This window comes from Tyto alba, unplaced genomic scaffold (genome assembly GCF_018691265.1).
Source record: "Tyto alba isolate M040663 unplaced genomic scaffold, T.alba_DEE_v4.0 Super-Scaffold_45, whole genome shotgun sequence".
NCBI lineage: Eukaryota > Metazoa > Chordata > Aves > Strigiformes > Tytonidae > Tyto > Tyto alba.
In genome coordinates this window covers 10,532,331-10,558,612 of record NW_024881321.1, presented here as the reverse complement: position 1 = coordinate 10,558,612, position 26,282 = coordinate 10,532,331, and the positions used below count along the sequence as shown (strand labels likewise).

Sequence of the window (26,282 nt, the reverse complement as noted above, 5' to 3'; positions counted from 1 at the left end):
GAAAAGGCACCATTTTCTGTGTTCCCTGTGTAAAAAATTCATATGGATTATGAGACTGGACCCATTGTTACTAATAATGGTGTTAGGTATTTCTAGAGAGTTTTTATGAAGGGCAAAAGAAAAAGATACCTGTCCTGGTTGGGACTGGACTAGAGTTCCTGTTGGTTTGGCAGCAGGAGGAGTGCTGCAGCACCCTGAGACCCCAGGGGCTCCCCAGGTCCCAGAGCCCTCACCTGTGTGCGGGGGCGGGGGGAGCACAGCTGGAGGGCTGGGCCCGGATTGGCCAATATCCCATGTCACGTGACATTGTGCTCACTATATAAAGGCAGGAGTGGGCCAGGAGGAGCTCTCACTTCTGGGAGTGTTGCTGTGGGGCCTTTGTGTTGGAGATCGCTGGCCTGGAGCAGGTGGGTGTTGGTTGGTGTGAGGTGAGCAGCTGTATTGTACATTACCTGCTAATACTGCTGTCAGCGTATTGTTCTGTTACTGTTATTAAACTGTTTTTATCCCAACCCGCGAGTCTCCTTTTGCCCCTCTGATTCCCTCCCCATTCCCAAGTGGGGGAGGGTGGGTGAGGGACTGCGGGGTGTTTAGCTGCCAACCAGGCTCAAACCACAACAATATCAAAATGTGTTCCTTTAGATTACAGGGGATTCAGATGTTTTGTTTTAGGAAGAAGTGACAAGCAATACATAAATACCTTTTCCAAGACTTTAACACAAATAAATCTGTAATACTGAAACTGATGGCCCTATTTTCTAAGCTTATTACATGACATTTCATAGTTCATGTGCTTTTAGTATATCTAGGAAAGGATCATGCTGCTCTTTTCTTTAATACATTGAGTAGGCAAATAAAATAACTTAAAGGAAACTATGACCTCTGTACAATTGAAATAAATATGCATTTTCTGAGACTATTAAAAAGAACATTTTCTTTTTTACCTTTCATCTTTTGACATCATGTAGGATTGACTTTGCACAGGTACTGTGGAAATACTGGTTATAAAAAGTCATTATTGTCAGCAAGAAAAATAATGGCGTCATCCCATTTATGATTTGTATATTTGTACTTTCATTCAAGGGGTCCAGGTTAGTCATTCAAATTGGTTTAAAATAACAGTTAATAACTAATGGGTAAAAGTGACTAGTAAGAATGTACTTACAGTAACCTCTAAAGACCATTTAAATATTAATGCCTGAAAGAAGACAACCTAAATAATAGCAAATACTATATTAAAAAAGCTTCCTACTTGAAACACCTTAAGCAAACAAGGAATATGACAGTTTCCATAGGGAGCCTTAAATATCCTAAGTTCTTCTAATGGAAGGCCTCTAGAAATTTAATTTTGTTCTGGACATGCTTTTAATGCTCCTGATCTCCTTGAAGTCAAGTAAGTTTTGATATACTTTGCCAGTGACTTATGAAGATTAAAGTATTAGTGGCCCAGATTCATTCTGACATTAACCATAAGAGAATATTTTTTATTTTATCCATTTGGCTAATCATGATGATATAATTACATGTATAATAATTTAATTCAATAAACAACAAGAGCAAGATATTTATGACTCATTTTCTGTTCCTTCTGAGTGGTCCTGTAGATGTAATGTTGAATTGCAATTTACCATTTAATAATATTGCTATTAACAGAATGAAAAATAACGTTACAATTCCTTTTACATTATTAATTATTCCTGATCTGTACCAGCTGAAGACCTACAATTTTTCAGTTAGGATTTCATATAACTAAATGATTTATATACAGAATCTTACATTGTTGTTTTCTACTGAAGCATTCAAAATAATTGGATAATCTCTATTTCAGATTACTAATTAGACTGAAAAGAATATGAAATTAATTTTCTAGCTATCAGGAAACAAATTTACTCTTAGGGGAAAAAACTATTAATCATTTGTAATAGCAGGTCTTCTTTATCAAACTTGAAGAATAAATACCACAGAAGAAAAGTATAGCTGTTCAGTATTTTAACAGAAGTCCCCTGTCTCAGAAATTTTAACAGTATAAAAATGGATTAGTCAAACTATGTTACATGCGTTCTTTTTCAGCTACAGAACCTAAGTGAGCCTTCTCATTGGTTTATGAGAAGCTTATGTATTGAAGACCAGCATAGGTTGTAATGGGTTAAACTCAGCTTAAAGATACTTTCCAGTTTACAGGTCCAAAAGTATAGGTGGACAAACAAGAATTTGGACAACAATATATTGAAAAATAAACAGACACTGTATTTCCAAGCTTTTTTCAATAACAATACCCTGGTTCCTTTATCTATTTGCACCAATGTAACTTAAGGTTATAAATGGGGAAAAAAAGAAAAGCAGATAAGACAGATAAGACTGAATTTGTTATAAGAAAGTCTAAATTACATTTTCTGACAACCATTGAATATATTCCCAGATACTGTTAGGTCACAGGATCCAACGATGTTCTTCTATTCCTACTCTGAAGGGAAAAAAAAATTAAAGTTTAATCTTACAAGGAGAACGTGAATGGAAAATAAATGGTTTGCACAGAAAAAATATAATCTTAATTTACTTTAGAAAATTATTGTGTAGATTAGTTTCTTGTTGTCTTACATTATCAGGAGCACTGTAATTATGTTTTCATTACAAAATATCTTTTCCCTTGCTACTCCTTTCAAGACTTTCATTTTATTGTTTTTAACATCCACTAGCAGGAAAAGGTTGATGAATTTGCTCACTTCCGGTTTTCAGGAGAACACATATTCTGGGAAATCAGTCCTCAGGATGCAAATTGTCCAAATAACCCATTTTTTTGTTTTGTTTTGTTTTGCCATGGCTTGAGAAGGATACAGAAAGTTTATCAGCTTTTATGTTAAGGCAAGAGCAGCTATTTCCAGCAATTGGTTTACAAGGGCAGTGTGTCACCAGCCTTTCAACATGAAATACATTTGTATTCCTGTCCTTCCCAAGCCCATTCTCCTGCATCTTTCTGTGTGTCCTCTCCCTGAAAATCCTGCTTAATTAATGAGACAGTGCAGCTTATGGACCACTATACTTTGACTTCCTTAGAAAGAAGGAATTCCAAACAGCACTGGTATATTTTTTTCCTATATATCTTGTGCCTTCCAGAAATACAGCAAAATATTGCCAGGTAGTTCCCAGAGTACTGAAGGCACAGGGATTTGAAAATGACAACATATCTGTTTCACCTCTTCAGAATTGTTTGGAACATGCAGGAGGGAGGTATAAGCCTAAACAAATTATATTGTTGAGACTTATGCAGAGAATAAGAAGTTTGGCAGAATAGTTTTGAGGCAGTGTGGCTGGATATGACATGTGAAAAGGGAAGCAAGTCCCTGGAGAGAATCTGACTGAAGGTGGATTAGTTGGAAGAACCCAGGAATTTTAGCAAGAAACATCTAATGTTCTGATGGACTGTAAGGAAATGCAGTGGGATGGGCTGATGGAGAACAGGCTTACCACATTTACTGAGATCTTTGGGCTTTTGTCTCATATAATGTCATCAGAGAGACTGGATATTCCTATATGACACTTTTCATGGTTTCATTTTACACCATAGATAAGCTATGATTGTGTAACCAAATCTGTTAAATTTATCCTGTTTCTGTAAACTTGATTCAACTTTAAAAAAAAGACAAATTTATTCAATATGTGCTATTTTTAAAATATCCATTTTTATTATAGCCAAAGTCTCACAGAATCCCTAACAAAAGTTTATCACTGACACTTCAAAAACATATAACAAGAGACTAGTCCCTTGCCACAGACCTTACAATCACAATGCGGCCTGTGTGGTATCAGGGACATAGAGAAATACAGTCTGTTTGGAGAATATTTTATTTTTTCATTGTTAGTCACAGAAATTTGTATGTAGAATTCTTATTCTATTCAGCAAAATAGTATAGAAGATTGCTACACAAAAATATCCAGGCATACTGTGAAATTCTTCCTATTTCTATGCATACTAACTATTTAAAGCAATATAAAAGGTCAGTTATGTCCTCTAGGTGTTTCTAAGTGTTTCAAGTTTTATAATGCACACATAAAATGAAGACCATGTTTACTACTGCTTTTTTTCTCATATTTGTAATATAATGTCATTCCTCAAGATGTGGTGATTTTTTTTTTTGTATTATTATTTTCTTATTTTTGGAAGAACTGATTTAAACTGTTTTACATATTCCAGTTCTTTTCTAAGTGTAATCTTCAGATTAATCCAGAGAAAAGTCTATGATGTTTGAATAGTTTACTAAATGGGTGAGATCATTTGGGCATCTACTTTACTAATACATACATTTCCTAACAATATAGCTGCATTTAAAAAATCAATTCCATTTGAAAAGAGTCTAGTGCCTGAGTGCTCCTTTTTTTCAACACAAAAGAGGGAACACTGTAAGGATCAGTTTAGTATCTAAAACAGGAATCACTGAAGTGAAAGTTTGTTAGTGAAAGGTATTGTCTGAATTTGTCTGTCTTTTTGATACATATAGTATCAGTATTTTGGGATGATTTCAGCAGTTGGTGGTATGGTCTTCCCATGGTCATTTAAGGATGTGTAAATTTGCTGATTTCCTGTAAAAAAAAAAAAAAATGACAAGAAAAGGAGTAGAGAATTTAAGTGAAAATGAAAATCTGAGTGAGTCAGTAAAGATTTAGAGAAACAACAAAGTCATTTTTTTCTGGATAAGAAAAGAGCAGTAAAAAGAGAAAGACATTATCTGTGTTTATGTTAAATTAGGAATTTCAGATTGCCTTCATCTGTGACAGATTATAGGATTTCTGATTGAGCAATTTTGTCAATGAGTCAATGAACGGCATAGAAGCAGATCATAAGGAGTCAGCTTGACACCACTACACAGAAATTTTCCAGAATCTCAACTGGCCTATGAGATTAAAATATCTTCCCCCTTGAGTCAGCGGGACTCATTAAGCAGAGTGCCATGGGAAATTGACTCAAAGGCAGTGAAACTGCTGAAGAGATCACTTTATCAGGCTTCTAGCCAGGTAGAGGCATGACTTGTGATGCTCTCCTATACTAAAAAGAAGTGAAATTATTTAAATTATTAACTTACTATATTTGTGCTAAACAAAGTAAAGAAAATTATATGGAAGAGACCAAGATATATCCTTTCTTTGTGAAATTTGTAAGCAGACATTTCAGATCAGAATAATTTTGCACCTTTGATATTCTCATCCTTGCCATCATGTTTGTCAGTGAACAAATATCAATGTATAATTTTTTATTTTTCTCATTATCTTAAGAAAAAAATTCCAAAAATTTCCTGTGGTAGCCAGTAGATTTGTATCAATGTTCTTCTGAATGAGAAGAAAACTTATGCAGAATCTAAAACCACAGAATATTCAGTGTGTAGGGACCCAGACTTCAAAACTGAAACTGTAAAGGAAAATCTGTTTTGGGACTGGAGTGTCCACTAGTTCAATCAGAAGTTTCCATAACTTTATTCCTCTGACGGCTAGAAACCTGTTTCTATCTACCAGACTACATCTTATTAATGAAAATTTTATACCTATTTCTTTCCACAAATTTTATCTATTTTATTAAAGTTGTTTTTTTTTTTAATTTATCCCTGATCTTCTTTCTTTTATTGTATTTATAAAGAATATACATTTTCTTATACTTACTGATTTTTTACATTTAATCAGGCTGATTTTTTTTTTCTTCTGATTTTCTTGGCTAAGTGATGGTTTCTTGCAGCCTTGAAGTATGTATTCATTTTTCTTGAAGAGGAGGAATCATGTTTTAACTTGTTAAAGAAAGTGCCTGGTACCTAGCACAATATTAATACTTCATTGTTTCTACTGGAAATATGGTTTTTAATGCTTTCAAGAATATTTGCTTTACCACTGATATACCATGTTAGTAATTAAGAATCATTCTATCTTTAGCTTCTAGCTAGATGTCTAGGTCTTTCTCGTCCTTTGACAATTCCACATGATGAGTTCCCAGACAATACCAGAAATTATGCTTACTATTCCTGAATTTTGTAACCAGCTATTTTGCACAATTTGACTCCACTCTCTTGCAAATACCACATTCCTTCTTAAGGTCATCTAAAACTCTATGTAGAATTCTTGAACTTTCTTACCATTTATGCCGTCTTCCAACTTTATTTTACCACCTGTTTTCATTAACAAATGTTTCAAGGTTGTTACTGCAATTCTCAAATAAAATTTGGTTCAATATGCCTTTTTTTCTAAAGTAAACCCACAGATTTATCCTTTCATTGTTTTACATGAACAAGATCTATATTCCCCTAAAAACTATTGTTCTAGCCCCTGCATCCTCCAGTTTTGCTAAAAATTTCCCATGTCACTATCAAATAAGATAAAGTTTCAGACTGAGACAGTGTCTGCATAAATTATCTGCATCTGAACTGGATGTTTAAGGCCCAACTGTAGTAAATGAAGACCTAGACAATACAGCTAATGGAGCTTAAGGGTAGAGTCTATTCACTTCAAAGTAGACAAGGAAGATAACATTTGGTTGTTTAAATACAGATACCTAACAATACTTTGAGGCTTTACCATATGCACTGTATCTTCCTTCAGCTGTCACTCCGAGGAAGCGTGAGTATCCCATAGGTTCTATGTTGTTTCAGACAGTTCCACATGAATGTCTTGCATTCCCTATGACATCCAGAAAAGAATGAGGCATTTGAGTTCCACCCCTACATAAGTATACCTGGAACTGATTATCCAAGTTTCAAAACAACTGCCACCCACTATGGGTTGGTTTACTGATTACGTTTCTGATATACAAATCAATGAAGTTTACTTCATTTAATTCACTTAGAAAGTTATCCAACTTATTAAAGAAAAATGTCAAGTTGTCCTGGAATCATCAGTTTTTCATGAGTCCATGTTGTATTTTATTTCATTTTACTTTGAAATATACGCATTTAATTATGACTAATATTAAAACTAGTGCTAAGACTCACCCATTATTAAGGGCAGCTTGAGCAGACTTCTGCTGCTCAGAGTCCCTAAACCTGAAGTAGAACCTCTTACTTGATGTCTTTAACTAGAATTCCTGCTGCCAGAAAGTGTTTTCCAGATGGAAGATGTGATCTGGACTTCACTGAACTTAATTGGAAATAACAAAGTAGGATGGCTAAAAGAGGCCTAAAGGCCATGTGTCACAGCCTTGTCATTAGGAGTTTATAGGAAAGAGAGTGGCAGATCAAAGAAATATGTTTTGTGTTCCATGACTTTTGTTTTTGTGCTTACATCAGTCCCTGAAAGAATGATCTGGAAAAGACTGCCTGAGAAGATGAAGACAATTAGCTTCCATATTCAAAGGAGTATATGATTAATATGCTGTATTTGATTAATTTTTTTTTACAGGTATGGTTATGTGTGACCACTTATTTTTAGTGTCATTTGACGTCAATTTAAACCCATGTATTTCATTGCAAATCCTTTGAAGTCATTCAATATTTACACTGTTGCAAATATACTGAAAGGAGAACAATTCCATTTCTTCATTCTGCTTTCCTACAACACAATAGCTTATAATTTGTTATTATCTCTCTGTCAAATCATATGTTCCAGGATTAGAACATCTTGCTTGTGACATCAGAGGTAATAAGCATCTTCTCCTGCATTTCCTCATGAAACATTGTTTTCAAAGTTCTAGATAAGTTAATGAGGGCATTTGTTCCAGTACTTCATAAGCTGTATGCCTAGATCACTGAGATCAATTAAAATTTCAATTTGTTCAATTAATCTGAGGTAGTATTTCATATAGGTTCTTAATAATCAGGCTTAACATTGTAAGATAATAGAAACTTCTGCTGCATTTCATGACAGCAATGAATTGTTTTCAGTCAAGGGTACTCAACTGTGAAACAGCTTAGAGAACGGAAAACATTAAGGCAAAGTATGTCTTATCTTCAAAACACGCTGCAAAATCTGTTTTCCATACACTTCTGATTTTCACTGAAAGCAATGGACTTTGCCATGGTGTATAATTGTAACATAGAAATTTTTACAGGAATATGTATATAACATTTTCTTGTTCAGTACTTTATCTCTTATATGGGCCATACGATGCACATCATAGAAAACCACAAATACTTCATAGCATACAACTGAATAATTAACTTACAGCAAACATCTCTTAGCTTCTGCAAACAAACTCAGTCAGAAAAATATATCAATCAGCCAAAATGTAAACAATTATCCGTCCGGATATTATGTAGCATTTTACTGGAGAATTTCCTCAGAGGATGGTTTCAAATTCTGTCTGTTTTTCCATCTACTCATTCAAATAAATGCTTGACAACAAAATTGAATAGGTGTGTGACAACCTGCTGAAGTGTTTCAGAACCAGAAATTTCAGCATTGCCTACATTTTTTTACAGAAGACTTAGAAATTCTTGGATTTTATTCCTAACTAATTGAAGGGAAATGAAAAGTTCTATAAAACCTAATTTCTTTATTACAAACAACTCTGTCAAAAAGTATGAGTTTTTATCTATTTCCCTTTCTAATATAACAGGGTAAACTTTGTGATTATCTATATAAATGTTCAATTAGTCTTAATGATATTTTATGGTGATTAGATTCACAGGCTGAACAGTATTATTGTTAGTGATACTCATGGGGAAAAATAAGGGGAAAAGCAATTCTAACTTTGTATGCACAGTGAAGGACTCTGAACTAGCTTGTATTACAGAGGAAAGACATCTCAGAGTTATAATACATTATTCTATGAAAATAGAGTAATCATTTTAATGTTCAGAAGCAGTCAAACAAGCAAATTGAGTATTAGAATTTATTAGGAAAGGAATGGAGAACTAATCAGAAAACAGTGTTGTGGCACTGTGGCACACACAGTGTTCCTGGAACATGAATATTGTGTTTATTTCTGTTCCCCTAATGAAAAAAAAAAAAAAAGGATAAAAGAAAGAGAGAAAGGTACAGAGAAAAGCAACAGGATAAACCAAAAGTAGAAGAGCTTCTATATAAGTAATGATTAAAATCACTACATTTTTGTCATCCGAGGAAACAGTTAAATAATTTTTAATATGATAAAGATCTATCAAATCACAGTTGTCCCAGGAAAGTTGAAACATTTTTTTTTTCCAGTGTCTCATAATTTAGGAAACAGGAGTCATCAGATGAAATCGTCAGATGTTAATCTGAAAAACACTTTTCTACATAAAGCATGGTTAAATAGTGAAACTCACTACAATAAGATATTGTTAAAGAAAAAACTTATATGAGTTCAAGAGAAATTATAAAAAATAATGGAAAAAGAGCTACCAAGAGTTAATAAACACAGTTCAGCAACTTATATCACTGTCTCAGATGGATCAATCAGGAGGGTCCAAAAAAGTGTAACATGAAAATACTACAAAAAATTTAACTTTATTCTTATATTCTTTCTGAAATGTTATTAGTCATACTTGGTGATAGAATTAGTCTGATCAGCACAGGATGAGGATGTCACATTATTGCAGGAGAAAGAGGAAGAGGAGAAAATAATTTTTAAAATATTATTTATTAATGATACTGAAAGATTTTTTTAATAATTTTTATATAAAAATTATAGCAATACTATTCATGATGCTACTAAACTGGGAGGTGCTGTTGGCTTTCTGAAGGGACAAGATTCCTCTGCAGAGGAATCAGGTATATTGGTGCATAGGGTAATCATCAATGGCATGAAATTTAACAAGACCAAATGATGGATTCTGCACCTAAGATGGAGTAACACCAGGAACAAGTATAAATTGGGAGAGGAGTAGCTGAAGAACAGCCCTGCAGAAAGGGATCTGGGGGTGCTGGTTGAATATAAGCCAGCAGTGTGACCTGGCAGCCAAGAGGGCAAACTGCATCCTGGGGTGCATCAAACACAGCATAACCACCAGGTCAAAAGATGTGATTAGCCTGTTCTATTCAGCGTTGGTGCTGCCTCGCTTTGAATACTGTGTGCAGTTCTGGGCCTCACAATTTTAAGAAGGATGTGAAGGTCCTTGAATGCATTCAGAGGAGGGCAACAAACATGGTGAAAGAGATGGAAGGCATGTCCTATAAGGAGTGGCTAAGGACTTTGGGTTTGTCTGATTTGGAGAGAAGGAAGCTGAGAGGCAACGTCATTGCTGTCTGCAGTTCCCTGAGGAAGGGACATGGAGAGGGAGGTTCTGATATCTTCTTTACAGTACCCAGTGATAGGACATGTGGGAATGGTTCAAAGTTGCACCAGGGGAGGTTAGACTGGAAGCACTTCTTTACCAAGGGGGTGGTCAAACACTGGAACAGGCTTCCTAGGAAGGTGGTCAATGTCCCAGGTCTGTCAGTGTTTAAAAGACATTTGGAAAATGCCCTTAATAACATGCTTTAACTTTTGGTGAGCCCTGAATTGGTCAGGGAGTGGGATTAGGTGATCACTGTACTTCCAGCTGGTTCCGTTCCGTTCTATTCTATTCTATTCTGTTCTGTTCACCTTTGATCTTACAGATGCAAAAGCTGTGGTCATATTTAAAACATACATTCTCCTACATACATCTGCATCAAATTATCATCAGAGTTAACAAAAGTATATTCACCTTCTTCAATAGCATCTAAGAACTTATTAATTCCAAGTCCTTTCAAGGTCTTGTCTTCCTCAGAAGGGTAGGTATCAATGATGGCACACACAAGCTATTAGAAAGCAGAGAGAGGTCCCAGTAATCCACTTCTCTTCTCTACCTTCCCACTAGTCCTGTGCTCAGCTGTTGAGTGACAAGAAGGTCCATACTTGTATGTGGTCCTGACCATGATGTTGCCTTTCTCTTGCAGCATAAAGGGGTGAGGCTTTGATTTGACACACAGTACATGCCAAGGGACTGATGGAAAGGAGGATGCAAAAAAGTCAGGTTAAATGATGCCAAGAAACCATTGTAAAATGCCAGTGGCAGATGCAAAGATAAAATATCTGTGTGCTCTCCTATCTCACTTTTCAGACATCCAATATGTCCTTCCTCAGACACTTAACTTTGTAAATATGTATGGCAGGAAGAGGCATTAAGCCCATTAAACCACAGCCATCCTGCATAGTTACTCTGTCACTATTTTAGCGTGTTTCCAATGTTTTTTACCTGGCATTATTATAATGTTATAATATAAGAAAATGTAAGAAAGTAAACTGATATGGTCATCAAACCCAATGAGCTATTAAATAAGTAATAGTTGTTTTGAAAGACTCGAAATATTTAAGTAGCATAACATATATAAAATGAACTCTAGTAATATCATGGGTTTACTCCATAGTAACATTTACATTTTCACTTACGTTCCAAAAAAACAACAGACCTCTTAGTCTAACATCAATACCGAAAAAAAAAATGTGGAGCAGATCATCTTGGGAGTTATTGAAAGGCATTTAAAGGACAATGCCATCATCAGGCACAGTCAACATGGGTTCACAAGGGGAAAGTTCCATTGAACTAATTTGATATCCTTCTACGTTAGTCACATGCCCAGTGGATGACAGGAAGGCTGTGGATGTAGATGCTCTGGATTTTAGTAAGGCTTTTGTCACAGTCCCTGACAGCATCCTTCTGGACAAGCTGTCCAAGTGTGAGATGAGCAGGTTCATGGTGCAACTGGGTGAAGAACTGGCTGAACAGCAGATCTCAAAGAGTTGTAGTGGATAGGGCTACATCTGACTGGTGACCAGTCACCAGTGTTGTTGATCAGGACTCAGTGTTTTGTTCAACATTTTAACCAATGAGTTTGGAGAGAAGGAGGCTGAAGGGTGACCTCGTTGTTCTCTACAACTTCCTGTGGAAGGGAAGTGGGGAAGTAGGTGCTGAGCTCTTCTCCCTGGGAGCCAGTAACAGGACATGTGGGATGGTTCAAACCTGTATCAGAGGAGGTTTAGACTAGATATAAGGAAAAATTTAATTATAATACAGTCTCCTTTAAACCAGTGGATATTTTATAGAATATGGCTGAAGACAGCAGCAGAATATACATCAGAGACAGTGAATGTTGGGAAGAAGTGAAAGGAAGGAGGAGGTAAAAATAGATATTTTAAGTGGTTTGGCATGTGTCACACATTTATCCTTATGAAAAGAAAACATCTTCATCAGTCCTTGTAATTTCCTAGGTCCCAGGTGGCTGCATAAGCCAAATGGTTGATTAAAAAGTAAAAGTAAGAACGGAGGGAGTTAAGATACCAAATCAAATGATTAAAGAAAAGATAAGGTTACAATAAGACTTCTGTGTCTGAGAACATGGTTGGAGAAAATTAATTCATGGATGTTAGGAAACAGATTTCAAAAGGCCTTAGGAACAACTAAATTTGCAGATGAAATCTCTTTTTCTTCTAAAGTTTCTCAGTCATAAGTTTAAAAAGGTAAAATCACTGACATACTACAGAGAAATTACATTCCTCCAAAAATTGTTTTGCTTGCTTTTAAATTTCAATGACATTATCACATTTCTAGAATGAAGCATATGGATAGATGTGAGTAGCTTTAGAGGCTTATATTGAAAGTCTGGGGACTTATTTACTGATTTATATAAAATAATAATGAAGTATCTTGCAAAAATTGTCTTCATGTAAGAATAGAGAGTGGACATTTTCAGCTTTTAGAGAGACCGTTTTCCCTCACCTCAGAGGTTTACTTTCTGTTCTTTCTAGCTCCTCACAATTGTCAAGATATTCAAGCCAATAGATACTGTCCGTACTTTTTTTTACATATTCACAGCTGTTAAATTTTGTCTAATTTTGACTTAAGAACAGAGGAGTCAAGTAACAGCAACTGTACTTCAGGTCAATTCAAGTCAAAAGTATCTGTTTCTGAAGAAGTGAAAAAACAGGAAGAAAACAATCCAGCCATGAGTAAGACAGGTGAGAGATGACCTGTCCAGACAGGTTACTCATGGAGATGTATGTTCAGTGTTGGAGGTTAGAGAGGAGCAGGAAATGTGACAGATCTGCAGCCAAAGCATTCACAAGCAGTATCCAGGCACTGCAAGCAAACTCACGTGCCCACCTTCTGCCTTCTGCTACTGACTGATTACACTAATCCCTCTGAGCTGACCAGCTGCAGAGATAAAAGCCCTGTCTCAAAACAAGCCTATGCAATTTAATTCCACAAGACAAACCTGAGGCTGACATTGCCCACTCCATGGCAGATTTTGTCCCTTCAGACTTGAGACTACTGTGTGTTGCAGACAACATTTGCTTCCAGAGCTAACTCACTCCATGAGACAAACAGACTGAGGGTAAAACTGAATCAAAATTTTAGCCCCAAGTTATAGTGATTCACACCACTGAAGGACTGTTAAATCACTCTGAAGTTGTAAAGTCAAACACAGAATGTGACTTTTCTAGGATGAAAACAGAGAAAAATATCATATCAAACACTACAATTAAAAAATAAAAAAGAAATTGTGGAAATATGAATAATCTGAAGTTTATCACAAGTAGTTAGTTATGGTACCTGCAGAAGTCTGTTTGTGACTGATGTAATTGAGGACAACTCTCAAAAAAAAGTGAATTTATATCCAGGGAGTTTTGCCTCTCATATTTTAAAGACTCTCATGTCTGTAACATAAAATCTAGAAAAAAGTGGCTTTGTACTACAGTTATTTTAACTAATAAAACTATTAAATGTAATTAACATCCAGTAGCATGTGTTTTCCAGTGACTGCTTAAATATATACAGTTTAATTTTCATTTATTTCCTCAAATAAACTATTTTTAGTTATTTCATGCCAGTAGAGAAAATATGTGGAGACCAGAAATTGCAAATATTACAGGGCACAAACTAATGTAATTTTTAACAGTTATAGTAAAGATATTTGTAAAACACTTGGGAAAGTAAAAGTTATAGCAAAATTGTTTTTCATAAGTACCTGTGATGCTATTACAATAAACCCTGTTTTCCATATCTTGTAGCATTTCCATGATAGTGAAAGTCAGCGAGGGTGAGAGAATTAAACAACACCAGAGGGAATTTGTATCAGAGCCAAGGATAGATCTCATGAATTTACTGTTCTGTAGTGAAGCTGTCAGAGTACATCTTTAAATTATGCTCTATGATATTTCTTTAGACGCTGAGCACTTTTCATATGAAATTTGAAAATAATGCTACTTAATAATTTTATGTCAATTTTACTCTTTCATATTCTAAAGTATGTCACATTTGTAAAGAGAAAAGTGATTAGTAACCAAGCTATCTGGAGTCATACAGCAACAAAGCTGTCCTGATTCAAATCAGTGTGCATGTATGAATTCCTGAGGTATATGTTTTTTCAAAACTTCAGCTGCAGAGATAAAGGCAACTGTAGTATGTCTGCAGGTGCCACAGATGCCTCCTGTGAGTGCGTTACATATATAGCCCTAGAGTGATTTATGAAGAGATTAATGAAGACAGCCAGTTATATTTCATTAGGGAACAGTTTACAGAAAAAATATTAGAATAACTGGCAAATCAGGCACCATCCATGCCCTGAGTGTCCTGCAGCAGCGAGCCTTAAGGCTATGTCTGTATTAGTGAATGAAATGTTCCTCACCAAGACCATGGTGTGTCTTGTCTCCATTTGGCAAATTGTCTTCCCTTTCAAGATAGGTAGCTCCTGTTATCCTTGTGTCATCCCTGAACCAGGCTCAGTCAATATCTGTGAAAGTATTTGTTTCACAAGCCAAACCTGCAACAAGGAGCTCATGGAGAGTTGTGCTTGAGACAGTGCTTGAACCCACTGGCACTGTTTATTTAACCAGAAAAGACAGATCATACAAGTCCTGGATGGCCAAGTCGGCACCAGTTCCTCTAGCAGTATTCTCCAGACAGTAGATAACCACAGCTCTTGGTTGCTCAGATTCATGTCAGCACAGACAGAGGAAAGCAAGGCACTCAGAAGCTAGCAGTACAGAGCGGATCAAATTTGCAAGAGGGGCAGTGAGGAGATGGGTGGAGACACTTGCAAGCAATACAGCAGAGTTTGGGCAGTGTCAGTTAAAAAAGACCTGCATTGAGGCATGTTACAAATCTGGTAAATCATTGTTCCTCAGTGCAAAAGTGACTGACTTTGTCACTGTATATGTATTGAACCAAACCTCACTGCTATCCCTCATCAGCCCTCTTTTCTGTTTCTCTGCATCTCTACAGCAGCAAAGAGAAACAGAGCTGCCACTGTCCCATTGTAGACTGTCACCTTGTTCCACTACCTAGTCCATACCACCTTTCTTAATGAAAACATAGAAAGGAGAAAGCCAAATTTGGTCCATAATCTACGAAGACCCCTGGTCGTGCAGCAGCCCCCACTGCACCAGAAGGAGGTTAGGGCAGCAGAATGGCTTTCAAATGCCTTCTGAGGTGGGGAGAACTGACCCTTCCTGCCCATGGTGTAAATTGCTCCTTACAAAACTCAAGGAGGATCAAGGATACTGATTTTCTGTCCTCAAGTTCTGTTGAATAAATTTGAAAAACATGTTTCAAGAACATCCAGGTATTAAATGCTAGAAATTCATTGTTTCATCATTGTTATTAAACATTAGAATGTGTTTTTACTCTCATTGATGGCATGTGATCTTTATTCAAGTAAGTCAAAGCTGATATATAATGGATGTGATAAACAGATGTGTATGTATTTCATACTCCTGCAGTATAAATCTACAAATTACCTTCTGTTTTCCTTTAGAAAAGATATTTCCTGATTGTTTGTTTGTTTGGGGTTTTTTAATTTCTATATATAAGTTCTGTTCTCATTATATATCATCCCCATCCTCATTTCCCTCTTTACCTACAACAGAATGATATGAGAATTTGGAGAAAATGCTCCCTCCTCCTTATCTGTCCTGTCATGTTAGTGGGTCTGGCTGGTTCTTTTATTTAGTACACCAAATGATTCGAGGTAATCTTTCTTTCATTTACTAGTTCATAGCTGTTACAATGTCTTGAACACTGTGCTGTGGTTTATATCTGCTTGCAGTGATGTATGACTGGCACTATGCTGTGTGGTTTTTGTGTTTATATATCAACAGAGTATTTATTGTAACTAAATTCCCTGTCTCGCTAAAGAAGTAACATTTTCTGTATCTTGACTTAAATCTTCTTACTTGGACTCCACATTCTCCAGGAGAAAATATTTTGACATTTTGAAGGTTAAATCCAGATATGTTTGAAATTTAATGACAAACATAAAGCAAGTAATAGGAACAAACCAATTTTTGAGTTTATAAAAACCTGTGCAACACTAGTCTTCTCTGTGATTAATATGCAATCACAATAATTTGCTGCAGTGGAAAATGTTTGTGTTAACAAATACATGCATTAAAACTGATGTACTGCTGTATAAGCAAGTGTTTATTTTACCAGAAATTTCAAATTAAGAAAGACACTTTCTTTAGACATCAAATCCACTCCTGAAAAATACAAAGTGAAATCCATGAAAACACCTTGATTATGCATATCTGCCTTTAGAGATCAACAGATTTCACCTGCTGGAAGCATTTACAACAGATCTTTAAGACAGTAAAAGTGCCCTAAATGGTATAAGAATTGCATTGACATTTGAAGAAAGGTAACCTCGAACTTATATTGCTACATGCAAGCCAAGAAATACACTACAAAGTAAGATAAAGTGACATAGTCAGTAATAGGTTATTTCTAAGGGATAAGTTGTCTGATAAGATTCATAATGGAATATTGATTTTCTCAAATTTCATAGAATCACAGAATCATAGAATGTTTTAGGTTGGAAGGGACCTTAGAGATTATCTAGTTCCAACCCCGCTGCCATGGGCAGGGACACCTTCCACTACGTCAGGTTGCTCCAAATTCCATCCAGCCTGGCCTTGAACACTCCCAGGGAGGGGAGAGCCACAGCTTCTCTGGGCAACCTGTTCCAGTCTCCTACCACCTTCATAGTAAAGAATTTCTACCTTATATATAATCTAAATCTACTATCTTTCAGTTTAAAATCATTACCCCTCATCCTATCCCTACATTATCTGATAAAGTCCCTCCCCATCTTTCCTGCAGGCCTCCTTTATGTATTGGAAAGCTACAGTAAGGTCTCCCTGAAGCCTTATCTTCCCCAGGCTGAAAAACCCCAACTCTCTCAGCATGTCCTCACAAGGGAGCTGCTCCAGTCCCCTGATCATCTTTATGGCACTCCTCTGGATTCACTCCAACCGGTCATGTCCTTCTTATGTTGGGGGTCCCAGAGCTGGACACAACACTCCAGGTGGAGTCTCACGAGAGCAGAGTAAAAGAGTAGAATCACCTCCCTTGACCTGCTAGCCACCCTCCTCTTGATGCAGTCCAGGATATGGTCAGCTTTCTGGGTTGTGAGTGCACACTGATGGCTCATATTAAACCCCCAAGTCCTCCTCTGCAGTGCTGCTCCCAATCCATTCATCATCCAGCCTGTATCTATGTTTGGGAATGCCTGGACCCATGTGCAGAACCCTGTACTTGGCCCTGTTGAACTTCATGACGTTTACACCTCTCAAGCCTGTCCAGGTCCCTCTGGATGGCATCCCTTCCCTCCAGCATGTTGACCACACCACACAGCTTGGTGTCATCAGAAAACTTGCCAAGGGTGAACTCAGTCCCACTGTTCAACTGGCCAACAAATATATTAAACTGAACTGATCCCAGTACTGACCACTGAGGAACGCCACTCGTCACTGCTCTCCACTTGGACGTTAAGCCGTTGGTAGCAAGTCTTTGAGTGCAATCATCCAGACACTTCCCTATCGACTGGGTGATCCATCTGTCAAATCCATGACTCTCCAGTTTAGAGACAAGGATGCTGTGTGGGACATTGTCAAATGTTTTGCACAAGTCTAGGTAGATGACGTCAGTTACTCTTCCCGTATCCAACAACACTGTAACCTTATCGTACAACACCACCAGATTTCTCAGGCACAATATGCCCTTAGTGAAGCCATGTTGGTCACCTCCTTACTTTCCACGTTCCTTAGCATAATTTCCAGGAGGATCCACTCCATGATCTGCTAGGCACAGAGGTGAGACTGAATGGCTTGTACCTCCCTGGGTGTTCTTTATTTCCCATGGACCTGTGCACCTTCAGGTTCCGTAGATGGTCTTGCAGTGGGCAGTTCTTCATTCTCCCAGTCCCTGACTTTGCCCTCTGTGATTTGGATGGTATGGTTGGAGCACTTGCCAGTGAAGTCTGAGGTAAAAATGTAATTAAGTAGCTCAGACTTCTCCATATCCTGGGTAACCAGGTCTCCCATTTCCTTACAGAGAGGGCCCACATTTCCCTAGTCTTCTTTCTATCACCAACATACCTGTAGAAGATATTTTGTTTCCTTTGATGTCCCTGGCCAGATTTAATTCTGCCAGGGCTTTAGCTTTCTTAACCTGACCCCTTGTTACTCAAAAAGTTTCTCTGTATCCCTCCCAGGCTACCTGTCTATCCTGGTTTTGAGTGAGTGGTGGGGGTTTTTGGTAGCAGGGGAGGAGGCTATAGGGGTGGCCCCCTGTGAGAAGCTTCTCAAAGCTCCCCCAGCTCCAAGTCAGTTCCACTTCTACACCAAAACTGAGCCAATCAGCTGTGCCTCTGCGATAATGTATTTAAGAAGGGACGTGGTGATGGGCAGTGGGACTTGTGAGGAGGAGTTGCTGCAGCTGCGTGAACACCAAGGTCAGTGGAGGAACGGAGAAAGAAAGGAGGGGGGAGGTGTGCCGGAGCAGAGACCCCCCCCTGTATCCTGTGGTGAGACGGCAGGGCGGCTTCTCCCTACCACCCATAAAGATCTACGGTGGAGCAGACACTGATTTATGGCCTGTGTTTTCTCATGGCTAGCCAAGGTGTCTGTACCCGAAGAAGGCCAGGGTTTTGCGGGAAAAGGTAGACCTGCTGTTGTAATTCAGCACTGGGAGGATTGCAGCATGTGGGGGTGTCCCACTCCAGAGCAGCTCGGGAGGGGCTGCAGCCCGTGGGAGGGAATCCAGTTGGAGAAAGTTGGTGTCCCACGCTGGAGCAGTGTAAGGAAACACTATGGCCCATGGGAGGGACTCACATCAGAGAAAGTTTGTGGAAGACTATCTCCTGTGAGAGGGGGACCAGGATGTAGCAGGGGGAGAAGTTCCAGAAGCTCCCCTCACTGAAGATGGAAGAAGCAGCAGCACTGACTGCATCCCTCATTCCCTGCCTCTGCGTTGCTAGGGGGAAGAGGTAGAGATATCGGGAGCAGAGCTGAGCCCAGGAAGAAGGGAGGGGTGGGGGAAAGGTGTTCTCAAGATGTGGCAATGCTTCTCACTGTCCTATTCTGTTTATTAAGTGTTGTTGTTGTCTGTATTAAATCTATGTTCTTTTTTTCTTCCCCTAATGAGTCTGCCTTTTGCCCATGACCATAATGGGTGATCTGTCCCTGCTGGTCCTATCTCAAATCCCAAGACTAGCTTATTTGTCCCTTCTCATTGCTGAGAGAGAAGGGATGTGTGAGTGGATGCATGGTGCTCAGTTGCCCTCGGAGTTCAAACCACGACACTGTCCTTGCTTCTACCCTCTGTAGGCTTCCTTTTTATATTTGAGCTTGTCCAGAAGCTCCTTGTTCATCCATGCAGACCTCCTGGCAGTCTTACCTGACTTCCTCTTTGTTGGGATGCATCGCTCCTGAGCTTGGAGGAGGTGATCCTTGAACATTAACCAGCTTTCTTGGGGCCCTCTTCCCTTCAGGGTTTTATCTCATGGTATATTCCCTAGCAGGTTGCTGAAGAGGCCAAAGTCTGCTCTTTTGAAGGCCAGGGTAGTGAGCTTGCTGCTTGCCCTCTTCAATGCACTAAGGAACCTGAACTCCACCGTTTCATGGTCACTACAGCCGCAGCTGCCCTTTAGCTTCACACTCCCCATCATCCCCTCCTTGTTGGTAAGAACAAGGTCCAGCACAGCACATATCCTCATTGTTTCCTCTGTCACTTGGAGAAGGAAGTTATCATCAATGCATTCCAGGAACCTCCTGGATTGCTTGTGCCCTGTTGTGTTGTCCCTCCAACAGACATCAGGATGGTTGAAGTCCCCCATGAGAACCAGGGCTTGTGAATCTGAGGCTGCTCCCATCTGTCTGTAGAGGGCTTCATCTGCTTGGTCTTCCTGGTTGGGTGGCCTGTAGTAGACACCCACTATAATGTCTCCTGTCCCTGCCCTCCCTTTGATCCTGACCCACAAGCTCTCAGTCAGTTCCTCACCCATCCCCAGGCAGGGATTCATTCACTCCAGCTTGTCACTGACACAGAGGGTGACACCCCCTCCTTGTCACACCCTGCATGTCCTTCCTAAAGAGCCTGTATCCTTCCATGCCAACAATCCAGTCATAGGAGCCATCCTACCATGTCTCCATTACGCCAATAAGATTGTAGCCCTGCAGGCATGTGCATGTCTCTAGCTACTCTTGTTTATTCTCCATGCTATGTGCATTTGCATAGAGGCATTTAAGGGCCCCTGGTGAAGCTGACTTACTGTCTGGAATTCCTTTGTGCTGCTCTGAAGGTGCTCTCTTGTTGACCTGTGATTCCTCTCCAGGTTCTGGGCATCTGTTGATAAATTTAGGCCACTAATTTTCCTCCACCAATTTATTGTAATTACTTTTATTTCTAGGTTTAGAGAATGTAAGTATTTAATTGCATATTACCTGTATCTAACCATCGGTATATGCACAGCATGATTAAATACAGAAAAGTGACTAACTGTTACTAATACGTATAGCCATAGCATAATGTAAATAATAGTTATGATTTTATTTTTAAATCACTAAGGGAATTTGCTGCTTAACAAATTTGACGCAGCTTGTCATAAGTGAACTTAAATAATAAAAAAGTTAATATAACAAAAAAGATAACCTACTTCTAGAGGCAACCAGATGTAAAAGTCCACATAATAAAATAATTTAAAAATTATTAAAATAACATATAAATCAAAATAAAGTAAAACAGTAAATGAAATGTTGAAACATTCTTACATTAAAATATTGAGGAGGTAATGGAAAATAGAATGTACATTAAAATCCAAGTATATTTCCAAAATACGCATTTTAAAAAAAGGAAAATTTTATTTTGGAAAAATCTTATTAAGAGAAGTCATTCACAACATTAGTATTTTGAGAAGAGTAAAAGGACTAGCTCTTGAAGATATCTGAATATCTTTTATCAAAAAAGGAGAAATTAGATTATGGAAAATCCCTCCATATCCAGCGCTCTGGGACATGGCCTGGCTTCCTCTTTCCATTAGTCCAAAACAAACCTGCCAGACCCAGCTAAGGCATTACTCAAGCGTGCACAAGGGAGTTTCCTCTTTCTCCTGGTGGAATTTTTTTCCAACTGTGACACTTTAAGATTGCTAAACAACTATAGTAAATAGTATAATGACTACTGGGACATAATTAAATTTCTAGAAATTCAGACCAAACAGCTACAGATTTAACATTTGTTTTTTTTCCTTTTTTTAAACTACTGTATGTAGTTTATGCTTCCCCTGAACTACAATGGATACAGAAATTCAGTATGGAAAAAAAAAAATCTTCATTAAACATTAAATAACTTTCTTTTTCCGTGTGTTTTTTTTGTTTGTTTGTTTGTTTGTTTGTTTGTTTTTAATTAATAATAATAATGATAATAACCGTTTGGAATTAAAAGTTCCGGTTGTACTATATTTATCCAGCTTTAAGTTCTAAAACTTTTTTTGCTCTCTCTTTGGAGCAAAGGCAGATGTTACAGGAAAATGGATTCCTATAAAAAAATATGTCTGTGCAGCAGAGGAAGAACAGTATTTCATATTGTACTGTATCTTGTATTTTACATTTCTTTACATTCTTCCTTTGCTTAAACTTCTGACATTTCTTCTAGATATCACAACACAGAGGTGATATAACCTGTATATAAGGAGATATGAAAACAGGTTAAATAAGAGATTTAGTAATAAAGGTACATTCTTTGGAATATTTTACCACAGGATAGTAGATTAAATTGTTCTGAGTACAATACAAGCTAGAGTGAAAGTAAAGAGTATAGATGATTAATAGTCCTCCATATCATTTTACAGGCTTTCTGGGAAAGAATGAAAGTAATTTGGCAAGCAAAATAGCTTTGGCAATTCACAGGAAAATTAGGAGAAAATAAGATTTTATGTTCTGATTTACAAACAGTGACTAACAAGTATATGAATATTAAGCAATGTTCTTATGAATACTGTAATTATTGCAGGATTTTTTTGTTAGCTCGGATGAAGGAAATTACCCACAACGGAAGATATATAGCTTTAAACATTAGCACAAAGCTTCACCAAGGGCAAAACAAAATGACTGCAAACTGAAAATATCGAGACAGTCAGATTCACTGTGACTTGATCAAGTTTATATGTAGGACACCCCAACTGCAAACAAGAGTAGGTAGAACATGTTTTGCAGATAAATTAAGTTGGTCAGTGAAGAGACAATATAGTTTCTAAGTTGTAGGATGAATAAAATAAAAACATGGAGCACAGATTAGAGAGATTTTTCAGTGAACAACAGAATGATTCAAGTCAAGGCATACAGGTAAGCCCTTATCTTCCTTCAATCACTTCACTGAGTGGAAATCCACTGGTCACAATCTTGCTGATTTATGACTGTCTAATTGACAGACTAGGATTCTCATGTGCCATATAATAGGAAAATGGGGTGAAAAGTCTAATGGAGAGCTGACCTTAGAGGCAACTTTGCAAGCAAAGAGCATGAGTGGACCATCCCCTAAACACCATTGTATTAGTACAGTCCACAGACAGGGACTGGAGAGGTGAGACCGTGATAGCAGTAAGGAGGATAGAGCAAATGGGTTTCCAAAGGAGGCAAACCACATGCTAACCTTGATTAGGAGACCTATACATTCCTTGTCACATCCAACAGAGGAGTTAATTACTGGAGAGAGAAGTTACTACTAGATATCTTGTACTGGACAGGTATCTAGGAGCAAGGCTAGGCAAGGCGTTACCATTTTCTCTAGAAATTAGACAGCTTTAAGTGTACATTTTGGTATCTGGCATGCTTCAGGAAATCCCATTAGTTGTGTTCCTGGGGATAGAAAATCTGTTCCAGAGCCTCCAATAACTGCTACATGTTTATCAAGGGCTGTGAATCTGATCCAGGCTATATCTACACTCAGAACCTACAAGCCCATGCTGCTTTCAAGAGACCCAAGTGCTTACCATCCCTGTCACATCCTGAAATTGAAGCTTCTTTCAGCAGCTATGAAGGAATCTCTCTGGAAGCCATCCAATCCCAGTGAAAGAAATGGGTATACAGGTGCCAGGAGGGAACCAGGACTTTCTTCAGCAAACTCATGAGGTCTAGAAGCAGCACAACAAAACAGCAATTTATCCTTCCTCTCTCCCCATCTTCCCCCATGACAGTAAACCATCACATACATGTAAAAATTGCCTTTAATTTTACAGGTACTGGTCCAGTTCAGTTGCCCTGCTATCAATATCTGAAAGTTTAATCATTTAATTTGCCATAAAAAATGTGATAACAGTTTTAAAGGGAAGGACACATTCTATGTATTGTGTATATAAAAAAGGGAAGGAGTCTTATTTTACTATTTACAGTTTTCATACAGCACAATTTCATTTCCTGTGTCTTTTCCTTCTGTGTTTCTTCCTCTCTGGTTTCAAGCTGATCCTTTACTAACTGTACAACTTCACAGCTCTTATCAAACCTATGTCCCCAATTTTTATCAGCTGATGTTCTGGTTCTTAAAATTTGTTCTTGTCATTTTATGTATCAATCTGCAATAAATTATTAAAAGCATATATGGCACAATTTTTGTTCTCTCATAAGCATTAAGGCATTCTCTCATAAGTATTAAAGCATGTTGCATTGTCCCTGTGCATCTTATATAGTGCTACATCAAGTTCATTTCATAAACAAACTTATTAGTTGTAATTAACATCAGGACCACAGAATAATCCCTTTGAATAGCTTCATATGAGATAAGACAGCCATGTTTATTTTCTTTTTAAAACTACATCAACATTAATCTCAGAGCAATAGCACATTGCTCCCTAAGCACTAATCGAGATTACTTTAAAGTATCTGAAGCAAATAATGGCTTCTGAGCTCTTACTAATGCCAAGGACTTCTCTCAGAATCTCTGATTTTATTGAGTGGTGAGTGACTTGACATTAATTGGCACTGTGGGAATCAGAAGTAATAATTAATACCCTGGATTTGTATTTTGATTTGTGGTTTTCTGTGAAAACTTGAAAAGAAGAACCTTGGCAGAAAATAATCTAGCTATATATAGAAACTTACATTTATCTGTGATTAAACTCTGCAGCGTGTGAGCTATGTAATTTAATCTGAAACAGGAGTTTGTTACATCTGAGGAGAAAGGGTTCTGATTAATTTAAAGCTGTATAGTTTGCTTTCAAAAATATTTACTATGGGCCCAAAACTATAGACTTATGTTTTTATAAAAATATTTTATTATTTATCTGTACTCTAAAGATATACTGGCAATACATGCATCTTTCTCAAATTAGTCTAATAGCTTTGGCCACAAAATGCAGCCATCAGCATTGAGAAATCTATCAAAATTGTACTAGAACCCCAAATCAAGTGGAGATGATGTTGGCATGAGTGCACCTCAGGTCAGTCAGGTGATGTGTGATGTATGTGTGATGTGTGTTGTGAATGTATGTGAATAATTTTTAAATGCTGCTCTCTAGATTCCTACGCATTTTGTATGTAATGATGTAAAGAAATGTCTTAAAACAAAGGACCAAGTATCTATACCAAATCTTGCCTTTCAGTATCACACCACTGTGTAGAAGGGTGGAAAATAATTGTTTTTGAGGCTATGTGAGGACATATTAGTGAGAAATGGTATCTGTGACATATATTCAACCCAGTCTTCTGTGCACTGATGTTCTAGCAAAACAGCAGTATGTCAGAAAACATGCAACTGAAATAGGACATGGGGGAAGCCAGGAAATAAAGATCTTGCAGTCTTCATCAAACACAACTAGGCTAAAGTTTGGTAAAACTCTCAAGTAAATCAGTGCTGCCTGAAATATCCTCTGTATTCTGTGACATCTATCAGAGGGCACCCAGAATATTTTCTGATTGGCTGCAAGAATCAGCCTACTAGGAGGAAATGATGCTCTTCTTCCTAAAAAGTGAGTCCTGCAAGGTTGTCACTCTGGATATATACTTAAGGGCTCACAATGCTTCATTTATGAATTCATGCAAGTCACTAGCCTCTGCAGCCTTTTTCTGTCTTTTCCTTTAGACCATTCTTGATCTTCTCCACAGCAAGAGATTGACTGTAGCCTGATAGCTGCATTTCAAAATCTTTGTACATACCCAGCAGAATTTAGTTTTAATTTTCTATCTTAGAAATGATAAGAGGCAAGAAATAGGAATAGATAGAAATAGAATTTCCTATAATATTAGAAAGTCATATCTTGTTCTCACATTTATTGAAGGTAATCTTTCTCCAATGACTTGACTATAAACTGCATGACTAGAATTTCATGACCTAATAGCACTGAAATGGACATGGTGCCTTTGACATATGCAAGTATGTATAAACCATCACCAATCACTTCTACAAAATGTAATAAGGGAAATAGCTAGTGATAGAGAGCTTCACTAAGTGGAAAGAGTTATGTGAACTTATTCCTGGAAGTTCCCACTTCAGAAGGGGAAAGAGGAGTCCGAGTTTATACTATTTAGTCATTAGAGCACTAACGGGGAGAAACCTGGCTTCCAAGCATTGCTCAAAAAAGCACTTGTAAATTTAAAGCTTAACTTTCAGTGGGAAAATACAGAAGGAGTCCTGGGAGCAGAGCCTGGAAATATACCATAGCTATACGAGAGGGAGCAGAGATACACAGGGTACCAAACATCAGGATTTCACTATTAAAAAAAAAAAAAAAAGTGTTAGTCATTAAAATCTTGTCTCTTCTCAGACCAGCATTTGTCCTACATACCCAATGCTACCAGCTGATTTAGGTTGCATATTTCAGTTAGGTATGGGGTATTACACAGAAAAAAACTCAGTTCTTTAGTGCATCTCAGGCACAGATGGAAGACAGGTTGGGAGATATTTAGGCTGGACTAATTCCCGGTCTTTGCTTAAGAATGCATTGATCCTAGAGATAGTTAATATCAAACCAGGAGCAGTAAAAGAAGGAATTTATTTATTTATTTATTTGTTTTAGATTACAAGCTTTGCTAGCTTAGTTTTAGCTAAATTATCCTTCAAGTGCCTGATTCTTATTGACTGTAGCCTCAGGTGCTTTGC

General features: G+C 37.6%; 1 long non-coding RNA gene across 1 annotated transcript in view; it reads right to left on the bottom strand.

Moving 5' to 3' along the window:
- Window positions 1-3,663: 3,663 nt before the first annotated feature.
- The window catches only part of LOC116965773, a 91,520-nt gene continuing 68,901 nt past the window's right edge, over window positions 3,664-26,282 (bottom strand). The window contains exons 3-5 of the long non-coding RNA XR_004409642.2: window positions 23,182-23,322; window positions 6,553-6,654; window positions 3,664-4,578 (exon numbers count right to left, since the gene is read on the bottom strand). This is a non-coding gene — a long non-coding RNA (uncharacterized LOC116965773). The remainder of the gene's footprint in view (window positions 4,579-6,552; window positions 6,655-23,181; window positions 23,323-26,282) is intronic.